At 37.0% G+C, this 14969-nt stretch overlaps 1 pseudogene; it reads left to right on the top strand.

Moving 5' to 3' along the window:
- The first annotated feature begins 1322 nt into the window (after positions 1–1322).
- On the top strand, positions 1323–1439 carry LOC145284140 (5S ribosomal RNA; annotated as a pseudogene).
- The last annotated feature ends 13530 nt before the right edge of the window (positions 1440–14969 follow it).

Here is a 14969-nt window from a genome sequence, read left to right as displayed (position 1 = left end):
GTTTTGCGGGCATTAACACATACAGTGGCATACGGCTATCGAATCAAATAAATCTTCGGAGAGCAAGAGTAGGAACAGCACCTTCCCAGCCTGTATCCTGTGAGTCGTGCGGCTTGGTTTTTAGGAGCAGAGCTGGCCTCGTGTCACACATGCGGCACAAGCATTGAAGGCAGAGTGAAACATGGCGAATTTTTGGCCCTCATGCGTCGAACACGACGGGGAGTCCATTATATATTAGGTTGGCTTAAAAGCTTTTGTGGAATGTTTAATTTTGATTTTAAATTACGTATTTTTGAATTAATATTACTTTTTAATACATTTATATATATATTTTTAAAGGGTGTTTCTTGCTATATCTACTCGTTTGAATGACAATGGTTTTAAACAATTATGGTTTCTTATCAGAAGGTTGAATACAAAATGGAAAAAAGCAAATTCAAACAATTTTCTGATTTTAATTCAAGCTAGTCCAAAAAGCTGCCGAAACAGCTCGCAATATCAACGAAGTGCTTGACCCATGATAATATATGTTTTCGGTTTTAGGTATGTCATTATTTATCAACGATGACACATACACATATACACACACATAAATATATATATATATACATATATATATATTATTTTTTACATAAGCAGTAATGTGTTGCTACACGGTCATGAGTTTCTTTCGGTCAGCTAGTCTTTCGTAACTATAGACCTCTTCAGGCGGAACATCATATTTGAAAGCAGAGTTTGCAATGAAAATCTCAAGTTATCTTTAAAGTCATTAAAAACTTATAAAAAATTGAAACACGGAATGAGGTTTAATTGTGTGTAAACAGGATTAAAAGAATGTTGCTTTTGGTTTGCATTGGGGTGTAGGAATAAAGTAGACAGTCGCCTCAAAGGTCTCTACTTACTAAAAACTAACTGACCGAAGCAGGCCCATGACTGTCTAGCAACATATTACCGCTTAAGTAAAAATAAATAAACATATATTTTGCTCTACTTCGGTATTAAGCACTCTTGTATTAACTTTGTTATTCGTCACTGGTTACTTTACCTCTGGAAAATACCAACCTCAAATTATATATATATATATATATATATATATATATATATATATATATATATATATATTCTCCAATAAGATAACTAATAAGTATGTTAAAACTTCCTTTGTAAACACTAGTCTTACTATTTTTCTGTTTACACCAAAAGACTCAGGATCCTGAAAGATTTACGTGTTTACTTTTACCGCCTGCAATAACTAAATGTACAGTATTATTTTATTATATTTATATATATATATATATATATATATATATATATATATATATATATATTGCATAATAACGTTGACGCACCAGTTCTCGTCAGATCACTGAAGTTAAGCAACGTTGAGCCTGACTAGTACCAGATGGGTGCCCATTTGGGAATTCTAGGTGCTGTATGTGCTTTTCACTTATCTTGGCAGTGTTTTTAATCGGCCTGAATCCCCACTTGCCACTGATATTTAACAATGTCGACTCAAGATAGATATGGTTGAAGATTGTACCACACTTGCCAAAAACATTCCACATGCAGGCACCATTACAGTGGGTATCCATAATATGTCAAGGCTAAAAGGAACTACTGTGCACACACACACATGCACACCCACACACACACACACACACACATACACATATATATATATATATATATATATATATATATTAGTGTAGAGTGACAATTCTTGGGAGTCGGAAACTTCGTACCAAGCGACAAAGCCAAAGTTGACTTCATTTGCTATCCAGGCGTGTGTGTATATATATATATATATATATATATATATATATATATATATATATATATATATATATATATATGTGTGTGTGTGTCTGTGTCTGTGTCTGTGTCTGCGGGTGTAGAAAGAGAGAGAGAATAGTAAAGAGAAATAAAATATTTATCCTAGTGTTTTGTTTTCTCAAATTCATTTTACTAGAGAAAGTTTCACAATAGAGACGAAACGTTGATGAAAACATACCTTTATTTGTTCCTTTTCCACTGTCATATATATATATATATGTGTGTGTGTGTGTGTGTGTGTGTGTATTTGTGTGATTGTGTGTGTGTGTGTGTGTTATGTTTGACGTTCATCTTCGTCGCCAACTGTTATGTTTGCAGGTTGAACCAAATAACGTATAAGGAAATACAAATGAAGACTCAATAAAACAAAGGTAGATCAATAAGAAGTGTATTAGGAAAAGTATATTTACAGTATATTTACATAATGGTTGTCAGGTAAGAGAGTCTTGGCTGGAGAACATATTTTCTCTCGGCTCGGCCTTCGGTGGCTTCTGGTTAACACACACTCAGACTAGCCGAGTCTTGCTATTTATGTGTAATCCACATATGTAAATGAGTGGGTGTCACCGCAACAGTATGTATTTGACAATAATGGAAACAATATTCCGACGAAATAGAGTAATAAAAATGGAACAAACCAAGTTATGTTTTCATCAACGTTTCGTCTTTATTGCGAGACTTCCTCTGGTTAAATGAATTTGAGAAAACAAAACACCAGTATAAATATTTGAAAATATTTGTGCTGGTGTTTTGTTTTCTTAATTTCATTCGTCTAGAGAAATCTCGAAATAAAGAGGAAACACTGATGAACACATAGCTTGTTTTGTTCCATTTTTATTTCTCTTTCCTATTCTCTGTTTCTCTCTCTCTCTCTCTCTCTCTCTTTCCACATACACACACACACACACACACACACACACACACACACACAAACATATCCAAATCGGAAAAATGAATGGCTATTTTCCGATTTCAAAAATTATTATTTTCATGGGTTTTATTTGATTTTTTGTTTGTTTACAGCTTAATTTTCCATGGGTTTTATTAATTATAAAATAATAAATATTTATTGGTTTTAAACTACAAGCAAAAGTAAAATCTATAGCTCACCACATAAGTGTATTTTTACATTTGCGAAATTATAAATAAATATTTCATAGTTTCGCAGTACCCTTTCAAATACAATTCTGTATTTGGAAATGTAAAAAATCAGAACCAAAATTGATAATCGCATTGGAATCAAAAATTTAGAACAGATTCGGTAATTGTATCGAGATTGGGAACAATATAGGAATCGTCCTTGTAAGAATGTTTCTTAACAGTTGAGCATTGTCTTAACAGTTAAGTATTGTCTGTAAAAGAAAAGTCGGTCAGTTGACCTACGTGTGAGGTCGCTTGATCACTGTAATCGGCATTTAATAAAGTTTGTGCTTATATGAGTGTTTAATTTTAATTGAAGATCGTTGTGGTTCATGGTGTCCCTGAGGTTATGTTCCCTAAAAATCGAGACAGAAATGCGGGGTTCGAATCCTAAAACCAGTGACTATCGTAACTTGCTGCACTGATTATTCCAGAAGGATCAAAGAAAACTAGTGCCTATAGATAATGAAAATAATAATTTATATATATATATTATATATTATATATTATATATATATATATATATATGTGTGCGTAGGTTGAACAATTGGTATATTAGCATCGACTCTTTCTAATATTTATATACGTTTCTGTGTGTATAATTTATGCATATGCGTTCATTTATGTGTGCAGAGTAATAAAAAAGTGTAAACCTTCAACGCTCTTGAGTGTATGTTATCTCCTGTGAGAAACTGCATCTTGCTGTCACGTGCGTGTTTTTCTCGGTAAAAATTTCACATAATGGCAATTGAACAGAACAAACGAACAAGTGAAATAAGTAAAGCAGCAAAACTGGTTGCATCGGAACACAGTTATGAAAGTAATCGCGTTTTGTGCGAAACGTCTGACACGGAAGTAACGTCGCCGTCTAATGGGGCCTCCAAATGTTTCGCTCCATGTGAGAAACGCATGACAGAGCAAGATGAGGACGGCTAAAAATTCTTTAATGGAATAAAGATCCCCAAAGAATTACATACGCGCTAACTAACGGCCCCTGATTGCGGTTTCGCCATTTCCTAACTTCAGGAGGCTTTAATTCTGATCACGTATCAGCGCGCGTGCGCAATCATACGAAGCAGCATGGCGATTATTAACACGGAGGCGGCAACAGCAGAGGGCGGATAGACAGAAGCAGTATAAACGATGCGTACCTTGTGTACAGTACGGATTTCTCTTGTATTAAAATGTAAAGAGTCTTTAAAAGAATTTGTGAGTTCTAAGTATTGCATAAAACTATTCTAACATAAATTCCGGTAAAGGTCAGCGGAACAGGTGTGTCAGCATAAGTAAGCTGTACATCCCCCCAAAATAATTCTCGGTAGAATATACATTGTTATATTGTCATTCTATATAATTTACGAGGTGCACTTTTAACAAAATGCGTGTCAATATATTTGTAGTCATCGACATACAGTCCTGTTTCGTTGTATCACAACTCATCAGTGCCGCTAGACTAGCATCTCTCCCAAGCCAAGGATCGAACTTAGAACCGTCGTGCTGACAGTCGGCGGTTCTCCCACTTGACCATGGAATTGACGCCCGTAAATAACTCCTCGGAATGTCTATTTAAATAGACACCCGCCACCACCTTTATAGTGCTCAAATCGTCCGTTCGTAAACAAACAATATATATATATATATATATATACATATAAATACCCGTTCACATACACCTTTCACGATAAAGATAGAACCCAGAATTAGATAGAATCGAGCAATTGCATCGACAACGGACAACACCAGACCCAAAGTGGGTTTCGATGTACTGTATCTCATCAGTGACGTGCTCCGACATAGGCGCGAACCCAGGTCGTCGCACTCATGAAGTGTGCAATACTGACGACCTAACCATATGGGCCATGGCGCAATCTATGTACTATGCCTCGATGTTTTTAAATTCTTATATTTTTTATCCATTTCTACATTCTACGATGTGACAAGCAACGCGTCATACAACTAAGATAGTTACTGCTGGTATGCAGGCGGTAGATATCACATCTACAAACATTAACTGAAATTAGCCGACTCCCCAGACACGATTTCGGAACAACCTTATTACGTTATCGTGAAAGGTGTATGTGAACGGGTATATATATATATATATATATATATATATATATATATATATATATATATATATATATATATATATATATAATCTCCTCTTAATGTCTAATATATATATATATATATATATATATATATATATATATATATATATATATATAAACTGCGTCAATTCCCTTATTGCGGTTTAGTAAAATGTCAGTATTTCACTAAATATATGTTACAAAGAAATAAAAACTGTGTAATCAGATGACTGCTTTAAGGTTAATTATTTCCTAAAATTTTATTCAAATTCATGCGATATTCAAATGCAGTGTCAAGTCATGACAACTATACTTTTTATTATATTTTTCTGTTAAAGAATAATAAACAAAAGCACATTCTATCTGCTAAGCCTCAAATAAGTGAATTATTTATCGCCCTATCCACTTGGTCACCACTTATCAAGGTCTGGAAGCCACTCAGGGATAAGTGTCATTGCAAGTACAGTACGTTAGTGTGGAGATTTAATAAAGGGGCTTTACTTAAGGGGATGGTTCATCAGGAATTTGTTTACATTGGACTTGAAGGCATCCAGGTTGTAGTCAGGTGGGAAGCAAGCAGACGGAGTTCCACAGGCGTGCAGTTCTAAAAAAGAAGCTTTGTTCATGGAATCTACGTTTTCATTTAGGCACAGATAAAGAGTGGGGAAAATTTTTAACACTGGATTCAGCTAGACGGGTGTTTTTCGTAAAAGATTGGCGAGGGGGACCAGAGATTGGAGTTCAGACAAGCACCTGCCATGGAAATAACGATAAAACAAGGATAGGCTCGCAACGTCTCTTCTGTGGGAGAGAAGTTACAGGAAAGAGAAAAAGGCATCCCCCACTAAGCCACGAAATCTATTTTGTACGCTGTCAAGGCAGGATAGGCTGTTTTAGCAGCTCCTGTCCAGATATCGCAGCAGTATTCCATTCTTGGGCGTACTTGGCTTTTATATAGATAGAGAATTGCATCCGTAGTGAGATATCTTCTTGAGCGGTAGAAGGATCCCATCATCCTTCCAGCGACCTTGGTAACAGACTTGATGTACGTTTTCCATTTCAGATCAGGAGTAAAGGTCAAATCCAGAAGCTTGTCAAAACATGGGGCTTCTCCTAGACGAGAGCCATCCATTTCAATTGATGCCAGATGGGGATCAGAGCGTTGATGATGTAAGGATAGGAGTTTGGTTTTGGATGCATTAAAGGTAACCAGCCACATCTTCCCCCACTGAACCACACGCTCGAGATCAGAGGAGAGAGAATCAGAGAGAACTTTGTCATTTACAGCCTTTGGTGTGTTGCCGTAGATGGTCGTGTCATCAGCATAAATGTCAACGAATGATTTAAGTATGTGTTTAAGGAGATTATTGATGTAGATCAGGAAGAGAGTTGGGCCCAGGATGGACCCTTGAGGGACTCCAGCATTAATACTGCAGGCCTCTGATTTTTGTCCCTCGACCACTACTCTTATGAGCCTATCGGAGAGAAATGATTTAATGATAGAAAAAACATTTCCAGTTATACCGTAGCTGGAAATCTTGTGAAATAGGCCTTTATGCCATACCTTTTCGAAGGTCTTTTATATGTCAAGAGCAATTGCTCTAGAAAGGAAGCCTTTGGTCAAGAGATCCACTAATCCTATGAGATATAACCGTTAGCACATCTGCGGTAGATCTTGCAGAAGGGAAACCATATTGCATGTCACTAAGAAGGTTATTCCTGCTGAGGTGGTTGACTATTTCTCTATTTAATATGGATTCCAGCAACTTACTCATGACACACAGGAGACTTATTGGTCTGTACTGAGAGGGAAATGACATCACCTGAATTCTTAAATACAGGGTATACAGATGGGGTTTTCCAGAGTGCTGGAAAGCATTTTCCTTAAGGCAACGCTTAAATAGTTTTGTAAGTATGGGAGCAAGTTCTGATTGAAGCTTTTTCAACACTATAATTTGGATGCCGTCAGGGCCAGTTGCTTTACTGGAATCGAGGTTCTTGATTAGCTTGTCGACCTCATGCACATATATGTGTATGCTACCTAGCGTGTTCTGTGTTATAGGAGGAAATATGGGGAGTTGATGGCCTTCGTCGCATAGGGTAGAATTAGCTGCAAAGTTCTTGGCAAATAATTTGGCGTTATCTGATGCTGACGAGATGACCTCTGGTCCATTGATAATGGTTGGGATAGAACGCACACTTCTGTTCAGGATCCTATTTGTTATTTGCCAAATGTGGTGGGAACCAAGCCGCTGATCAGCTACTTTGGATTTACCAGACTGGGCATATAGCTGTCTTGCTTTTTTTATTACTCTTTTACAGTGGTTGCTGGCGTTCCTGAAAGCAGCTTTAGTCTCAGTGCATCTATTACGTTGGTAGCTATGGAAAAAAGTGATTTCTGTGCGCGATGGCAGCAGCACATTCTGGGGAGAACCATGGCTGGCTGTTAGGTTTGTCCACCGAAAAAATCAATTGTTTAATCTGAAAAATAGTATGGTTCTGGCGACATCAACTACTTTCCTCTGCATGGCATCATTTGAAGAAAATTGCTCTCCTCCCTCATAAACGTCTCTTTTCATTATTTACCAGAGATGTTTAATGGGGTTCAGATCCGGAGAACATGGTGGGCAGCTCATGTAGATTTCTCCAAAGAAGCACATAGATTTAAGTCAGAATGGGCTGGTGCATTGTTATGCATAAAAATAATTTGAAAGCGACGTGACAATGGTAGTTCATCTAGCCTTGGAATAGTTTGGATGTTCCTTGCAATCTCATTCAACACATTACATTCGCGTGCCTGGATCATGGTGCGATTCCAGCTCTTGTAAAAAACGGAAGCACTGGTGCTGTTTGGGTTTCGGTTGACTTTCCTACAAATTTTTCTGAATATAACGTGAAAGGCTTCTCCTGGTGCCTTTATACTTTCTGGATTTGGTGTTAGGGTTGTTCAGATTAAACCACAGTTCTAGCACTCCTTTCAAACTCCATAGCTAAATCTTTGATGAACAATGCTTCTGCGAGTCCAGCAAAAAAACATTTCCTTTTCGATAACCGTTAATTGCCCCTTTTTTGGCATTTAAAAAGACCTGCATTTAAGCGATGGACAGCATAAGTTACTTAATAATAAATAAAATGCCATAATTTCGTGAATATCGCATTGTTTTAAGTAACATTTTGGGAAATAATTAACCTTGAAACAGTTATTTGATGATACAATTTTCATTTTTTCTGTTATATATTTAGTTAAATATTGATATTTTACTAATCTCCAATAAAACGATTTACGCAGTTTATATATATATATATATATATATATATATATTTATATATATTTATATATATATATATACATAGGTCAGACTCGCTTTAAGGGAAAGACGGCATTATATTAACTATATGTTACGTTCCGTTAACGGTATGTTAGATAGCGGGGTCTATATTTATGTGAGTGGCGTATATAATGTACGTGGGTATATAATGAGTTTCTTGTGTAGTCTAGTGTTTATAATTCATTAAGGAGGTGCGTATGGCATGAGTTATAGGACATTTACAATGCAAATAACTCAAAGGGAAGGGGCACAGTTCAGTGTGGCTATGCATCTTTCAAATAAAGAAAACATACTTCCGTTCATATGTGGGTCTTGATTGACGAATCTGCCAAAAGCTGGAATGAAGATCCATCCCAAGAGACAGCTTTTATTTAACTGTATTATATCATTGGAAGATTGCACGCGTCTTATATTCTGCTTCCGCCGGTGTACAGGACCATAGCTCTGTCGCTTGCTGACCCTGTCTCCAAATCTCTAACTCTCTAACTGACCGCTGACTAACTATGTATATATCTAACTAGTCGGTTGCTATTAAGCCATTCAACTCACATCTTTTAACATGTGACTTTTAATCACGTTTATCTATCCTGATTTATTATTTGGAAACATTTGTTTTAGTATTTAAACATTCATTTCGTTATGTTCGCATTCCTGATTGTTTTGTTTATTGTAAACCGTTCTAAATTCAAAAAAACATAGAAACATATTTGTCTTTGCACACAATCAAATAATAATTTTCATACCTAACATTTAACTTTTAATAATAATACTCGATAATATTTTTTACAAAGGACTCACCACTTATCAAGACTCGAAGGCCACTCGAGAATAAGGGTTAATGAGTATACAGTAGCCCACGGAGAAATATCATAGTAAACGTTTGTAGCGGTAATTGGGTAAATTAGATTACTTAAAGGGATTGCTCACCAAGAACTTGTTTAAAGACAACCATATTATAATCAGTCTGAAAACGGGAAAACAGAACAGGGTAGGACATATATTGGAGCTCAGACAAGCACTTGCCATGAAAATAACGGTAAAGCAGTTATAGGCTCGCAACGTCCCTTCTGCAGAGATGAGGTTGCAGGAAAGAGAAAAAGGCATCTTCCACTAGGCTACAAAATCTATTCTGAACATTTGTCAAGGCAGGATAAGCTACTTCTTGCAGGTCTTGCCAAGATGTGGCAACAGTACCCATCCTAGGACATGCTTGTCTCTTATACAGGTAGAGAATTGCATTAGCAGTGAGATATCTAATGGAGCGTTACAACGATTTCACCATTTTATGTACGTGTTCCATCTCAGATCAGGAGTAAAGATTAGATCTAGGATATTGTAAAAACATGGAGCCTCCCCAAGATGAGAGCCATTCATTTCAATTGATGCCAGATGGGCGTCAGAGCGTTGATTATGTCAAGATAGAAGCTTGATTTTAGATGCATTAAAATTAAACAGCCATCTATTTCCCCTATGCACCATGTGATCAAAATCAGAGGTGGGAAAATCAGAAATATCTTGGTCGTTAACGGCCTTTGAAGTGTTGCCATAGACGGTGGTATCGTCAGCATAAATGTCTACGAATGATCTTAGGATGTGATTTAGAAGATCATTGATGTAGATTAGGAAGAGAGTTGGCCGCAGTATGGACCCTTGGGGGACTCCAGCATTAATACTGTGAGCTTCTGATTTCTGCCCATCAATCAACACTCTTATGAACCTATCAGAGAGAAATAATTTAATAATTGAGAAGACATTTCCAGCAATTCCGTAGCTGGAGATTTTGTAGAACAGACATTTTGATATGCCAAAGGCAATTGCCATAGAAAGAACCCTCCATCGAAAGTTCTGCTAACCCTATGAGATATAACTGTTAGCACATCTGCTGTAGATCTAACAGAACGGAAACCATACTGCATGTCACTGAGGAGGTTATTTCTGCTGAGGCGGTTGACTACTTCTTTATTTAACACAGATTCCAGTAACTTACTCATGAGACACAGAAGACATTGATCTGTATTGAGATGGAGAGATGAACGATCACATGAATTTTTAATACGGGACATACTGATGAGGTTTGCTACAGTATTGTGAAACAATTCTCCGTAATGTTAAAATAGCTATGTAAGTATGGGATCTAGTTCTGGTTGAATCCTTTTGATCACTGTAATAGAAATGCCGTCAAATCCAGTTGCTTTACTGGAATCCAGGTGTTGGTTAGCTTAACAACATCCCTTACAGATATGGGTATGTTGCATAGCGTGTTTTCAGACACAGGTAAAAATACGGGGGGTTGGCGGCCCTGATCGTATAGGGAAGAATTAGCTTCAAAGTTTTGGGCTAAGAGTTAGGCTTTGTCCGATGCTGACAAAATTACCCCAGGTTCATCGATGATAGTTGGGATAGGGCACACGCTTCTATTTTGGGTCCTATTTTTTATTTGCAAAAATTTGTGTGAATAAAGCCGCTGCTCAGCTACTTTGAACTTGAACTAAGCATTTTATTTTACAGTGGTTTCTCGCAGTCCTGAATGCGGCTTAATTCTCAGTATATCATTATTTCGTTGGAAGTAATGATAGAAATAATTTCTGTACGCAATGACAACGGCACATTCTGGAGAGAACCACGACTGGCTGTTATCTTGTTGCTGGAATTTTTGCGAGTGTATGAAGCGGTCTATACGTATGGATATCCATTCTATCAGATCTGATATTATAGATGACACGTTCTTATTAAACATGGAACGCAGAGGTAGATCTGATTTAAATGTACGAAATCTATCCCAATAAGCCATAAGTATCGATATACTGTACGATGGCGATGTATGTCAGAGGACTTGTTACATTTTGTTTTGTCTTAACTAAGACAACAGATTGGTCGGAAGATCCCAGTGGAGTCAGAGTGGAAGATGAACATAGCTCCGGGCAAATTGTGAGAAAAAGGTCTAAGAAACTTGTATACTGACCATCAGTGCCGGGCACATGGGTGGTTTCGTAAACAATCTGAGTTCGGTCGTAAACAATGTAGAAATTGTGACAGAACCACCTCTATCATCTGTCTTGTTAGAGTTGGCTTATCATTCCACGTTTTGAGCATTGAAGTCTCCACAGACGTGAATGTTAGCCGAAGGATGAGCAGACAGGATGTGGTCAATTTTCTCAGATATACTCTTAAAGATAGTAACTTCGCTATTAGGGAGGGCGATAGAAGGCAAATATAAACGCAGTGGTGTGTGCAAGTGCAATACGAAAGCATATACAGGATAATATAGGATATATATAGGATAATACGTGTCATTCCTTATGTTATCAGTGGTGGCCATTTTTGTATGTGTAAGCATATACATATTTTTGCTGTAAAGTAGTTTTCTGATTATTAAGCAATGGAAAGTCATCTTGAATGTAGCCACATATTTCATGCCGTTGGCGATCTTGGGAGTGAAATTTGAAAGTTAAATTAGAACAGTCCGTCCAATGCTACTTTGATTTAGAAAGAATAGGTCTAGTTTGCAATTGGATTTAAACCTCTGGAAAGTGGGAATGTGGGCCCCTGATGATGGTAAAGTGGAGGCCTACGTTGAACGTTGGGCGTGTGGGTGTAATCGTGTATTTTTTCTGGAAAATTTTTATGAAACAATTTTAGGATTTGTGAAATCGGTCGACAGACTAGGTTAGGACATGGCAGAAATAAAAAATAAAGAAAAAGAAGTAAAGAAATGTAAAGTCGTTACAATTACTGACTGATAATAAATATATTTTTTTTTATTGGAAGAGCTTCTGAACTTGCTTAGTTAAAGACCAAACAAGTGCAGAATCTCGTCCAATAAATAAACATATTAAGCAATGAAATTTTGAATAATATATTCTTATATCAGGATATGTTACTATGAACAATTGATTTTCTGATACGTTTAAATATATTTTAATTCATGCAGCTTTCGTATTTATTATTAGCAAATTCTCTATGTATATATCTAACTACTTGGTTGCTATTAAGCCATTCAACTCACATCTTTTAACATGTGACTTTTAATCACGTTTATCTATCTTGATTTATTATTTGGGAACATTTGTTTTAGTATTTAAATATTCATTTCGTTATGTTCGCATTCCTGATTGTTTTTTATTGTAAACCGTTCTAAATTTAAAAAAACATAGAAACATATTTGTCTTTGCACACAATCAAATAATAATGTTCTTATCTAACATTTAACTTTTAATAATAATACTCGATAATATTTTTACAAAGAAGTCACCACATCAAGACTCGAAGGCCACTCGAGAATAAGGGTTAATGAGTATACAGTAGCCCACGGGGGAATATCATAGTAAACGTGTGTAGCGATAATTGGGTAGATTAGATTACTTAAAGGGATTGCTCACCAAGAACTTGTTTAAAGACAACCATATTATAATCAGTCTGAAAACAGGAAAACAGAAAAGAGTTCCACAGGCGTGCAGTTCTAAGGAAGTATTTTTGTTTATGTTTAAGTTTAGGCACAGATAAAGTTTGGGAGAAATTATTGAGAGTGGTTTTAGCTAGACGAGTGTTTTTCTTGAATGTCAGGCCAGGGTAGGACATAGATTGGAGCTCAGACAAGCACTTGCCATGAAAATAACGGTAAAGCAGTTATAGGCTCGCAACGTCCCTTCTGCAGAGATGAGGTTGCAGGAAAGAGAAAAAGGCATCTTCCACTAGGCTACAAAATCTATTCTGAACATTTGTCAAGGCAGGATAAGCTACTTCTTGCAGGTCTTGCCAAGATGTGGCAACAGTACCCATCCTAGGACATGCTTGTCTCTTATACAGGTAGAGAATTGCATTAGCAGTGAGATATCTAATGGAGCGTTACAACGATTTCACCATTTTATGTACGTGTTCCATCTCAGATCAGGAGTAAAGATTAGATCTAGACATGGAGCCTTCCCAAGATGAGAGCCATTCATTTCAATTGATGCCTGCCAGATGGGCGTCAGAGCGTTGTTTATGTCAAGATAGAAGCTTGATTTTAGATGCATTAAAATTAAACAGCAATCTATTTCCCCTATGCACCATGTGATCAAAATCAGAGGTGGGAAAATCAGAAATATCTTGGTCGTTAACGGCCTTTGAAGTGTTGCCATAGACGGTGGTATCGTCAGCATAAATGTCTACGAATGATCTTAGGATGTGATTTGGAAGATCATTGATGTAGATCAGGAAGAGAGTTGGCCGCAGTATGGACCCTTGGGGGACTCCAGCATTATTACTGTGAGCTTCTGATTTCTGCCCATCAATCAACACTCTTATGAACCTATCAGAGAGAAATAATTTAATAATTGAGAAGACATTTCCAGGTATACCGTAGCTGGAGATTTTGTAGAATAGACATTTTGATATGCCAAAGGCAATTGCCATAGAAAGAACCCTCCATCGAAAGTTCTGCTGACCCTATGAGATATAACTGTTAGCACATCTGCTGTAGATCTAACAGAACGGAAAACATACTGTATGTCACTGAGGAGGTTATTTCTGCTGAGGTGGTTGCCTACTTCTTTATTTAACACAGATTCCAGTAACTTACTCATGAGACACAGAAGACATTGATCTGTATTGAGATGGAGAGATGAACGATCACATGAATTTTTAATACGGGACATACTGATGAGGTTTGCTACAGTATTGTGAAACAATTCTCCGTAATGTTAAAATAGCTATGTAAGTATGGGATCTAGTTCTGGTTGAATCCTTTTGATCACTGTAATAGAAATGCCGTCAAATCCAGTTGCTTTACTGGAATCCAGGTGTTGGTTAGCTTAACAACATCCCTTACAGATATTGGTATGTTGCATAGCGTGTTTTCAGACACAGGTAAAAATACGGGGGGTTGGCGGCCCTGATCGTATAGGGAAGAATTAGCTTCAAAGTTTTGGGCTAAGAGTTAGGCTTTGTCCGATGCTGACAAAATTACCCCAGGTTCATCGATGATAGTTGGGATAGGGCACACGCTTCTATTTTGGGTCCTATTTTTTATTTGCAAAAATTTGTGTGAATCAAGCCGCTACTCAGCTACTTTGAACTTGAACTAAGCATTTTATTTTACAGTGGTTTCTCGCAGTCCTGAATGCGGCTTAATTCTCAGTATATTATTATTTCGTTGGAAGTAATGATAGAAATAATTTCTGTACGCAATGACAACGGCACATTCTGGAGAGAACCACGACTGACTGATATCTTGTTGCTGGAATTTTTGCGAGTGTATGAAGCGGTCTATACGTATGAATATCCATTCTATCAGATCTGATATTATAGATGACACGTTCTTATTAAACATGGAACGCAGAGGTAGATCTGATTTAAATGTACGAAATCTATCCCAATAAGCCATAAGTATCGATATACTGTACGATGGCGATGTATGTCAGAGGACTTGTTACATTTTGTTTTGTCTTAACAAAGACAACAGATTGGTCGGAAGATCCCAGTGGAGTCAGAGTGGAAGATGAACATAGCTCCGGGCAAATTGTGAGAAAAAGGTCTAAGAAACTTGTATACTGACCATCAGTGCCGGGCACATGGGTGGTTTCGTAAACAATCTGAG

Source organism: Euprymna scolopes, chromosome 8, assembly GCF_053919585.1.
Source record: "Euprymna scolopes isolate OS-2025 chromosome 8, ASM5391958v1, whole genome shotgun sequence".
Lineage (NCBI taxonomy): Eukaryota > Metazoa > Mollusca > Cephalopoda > Sepiida > Sepiolidae > Euprymna > Euprymna scolopes.
This window is presented reverse-complemented; position numbering and strand designations above follow the sequence as displayed.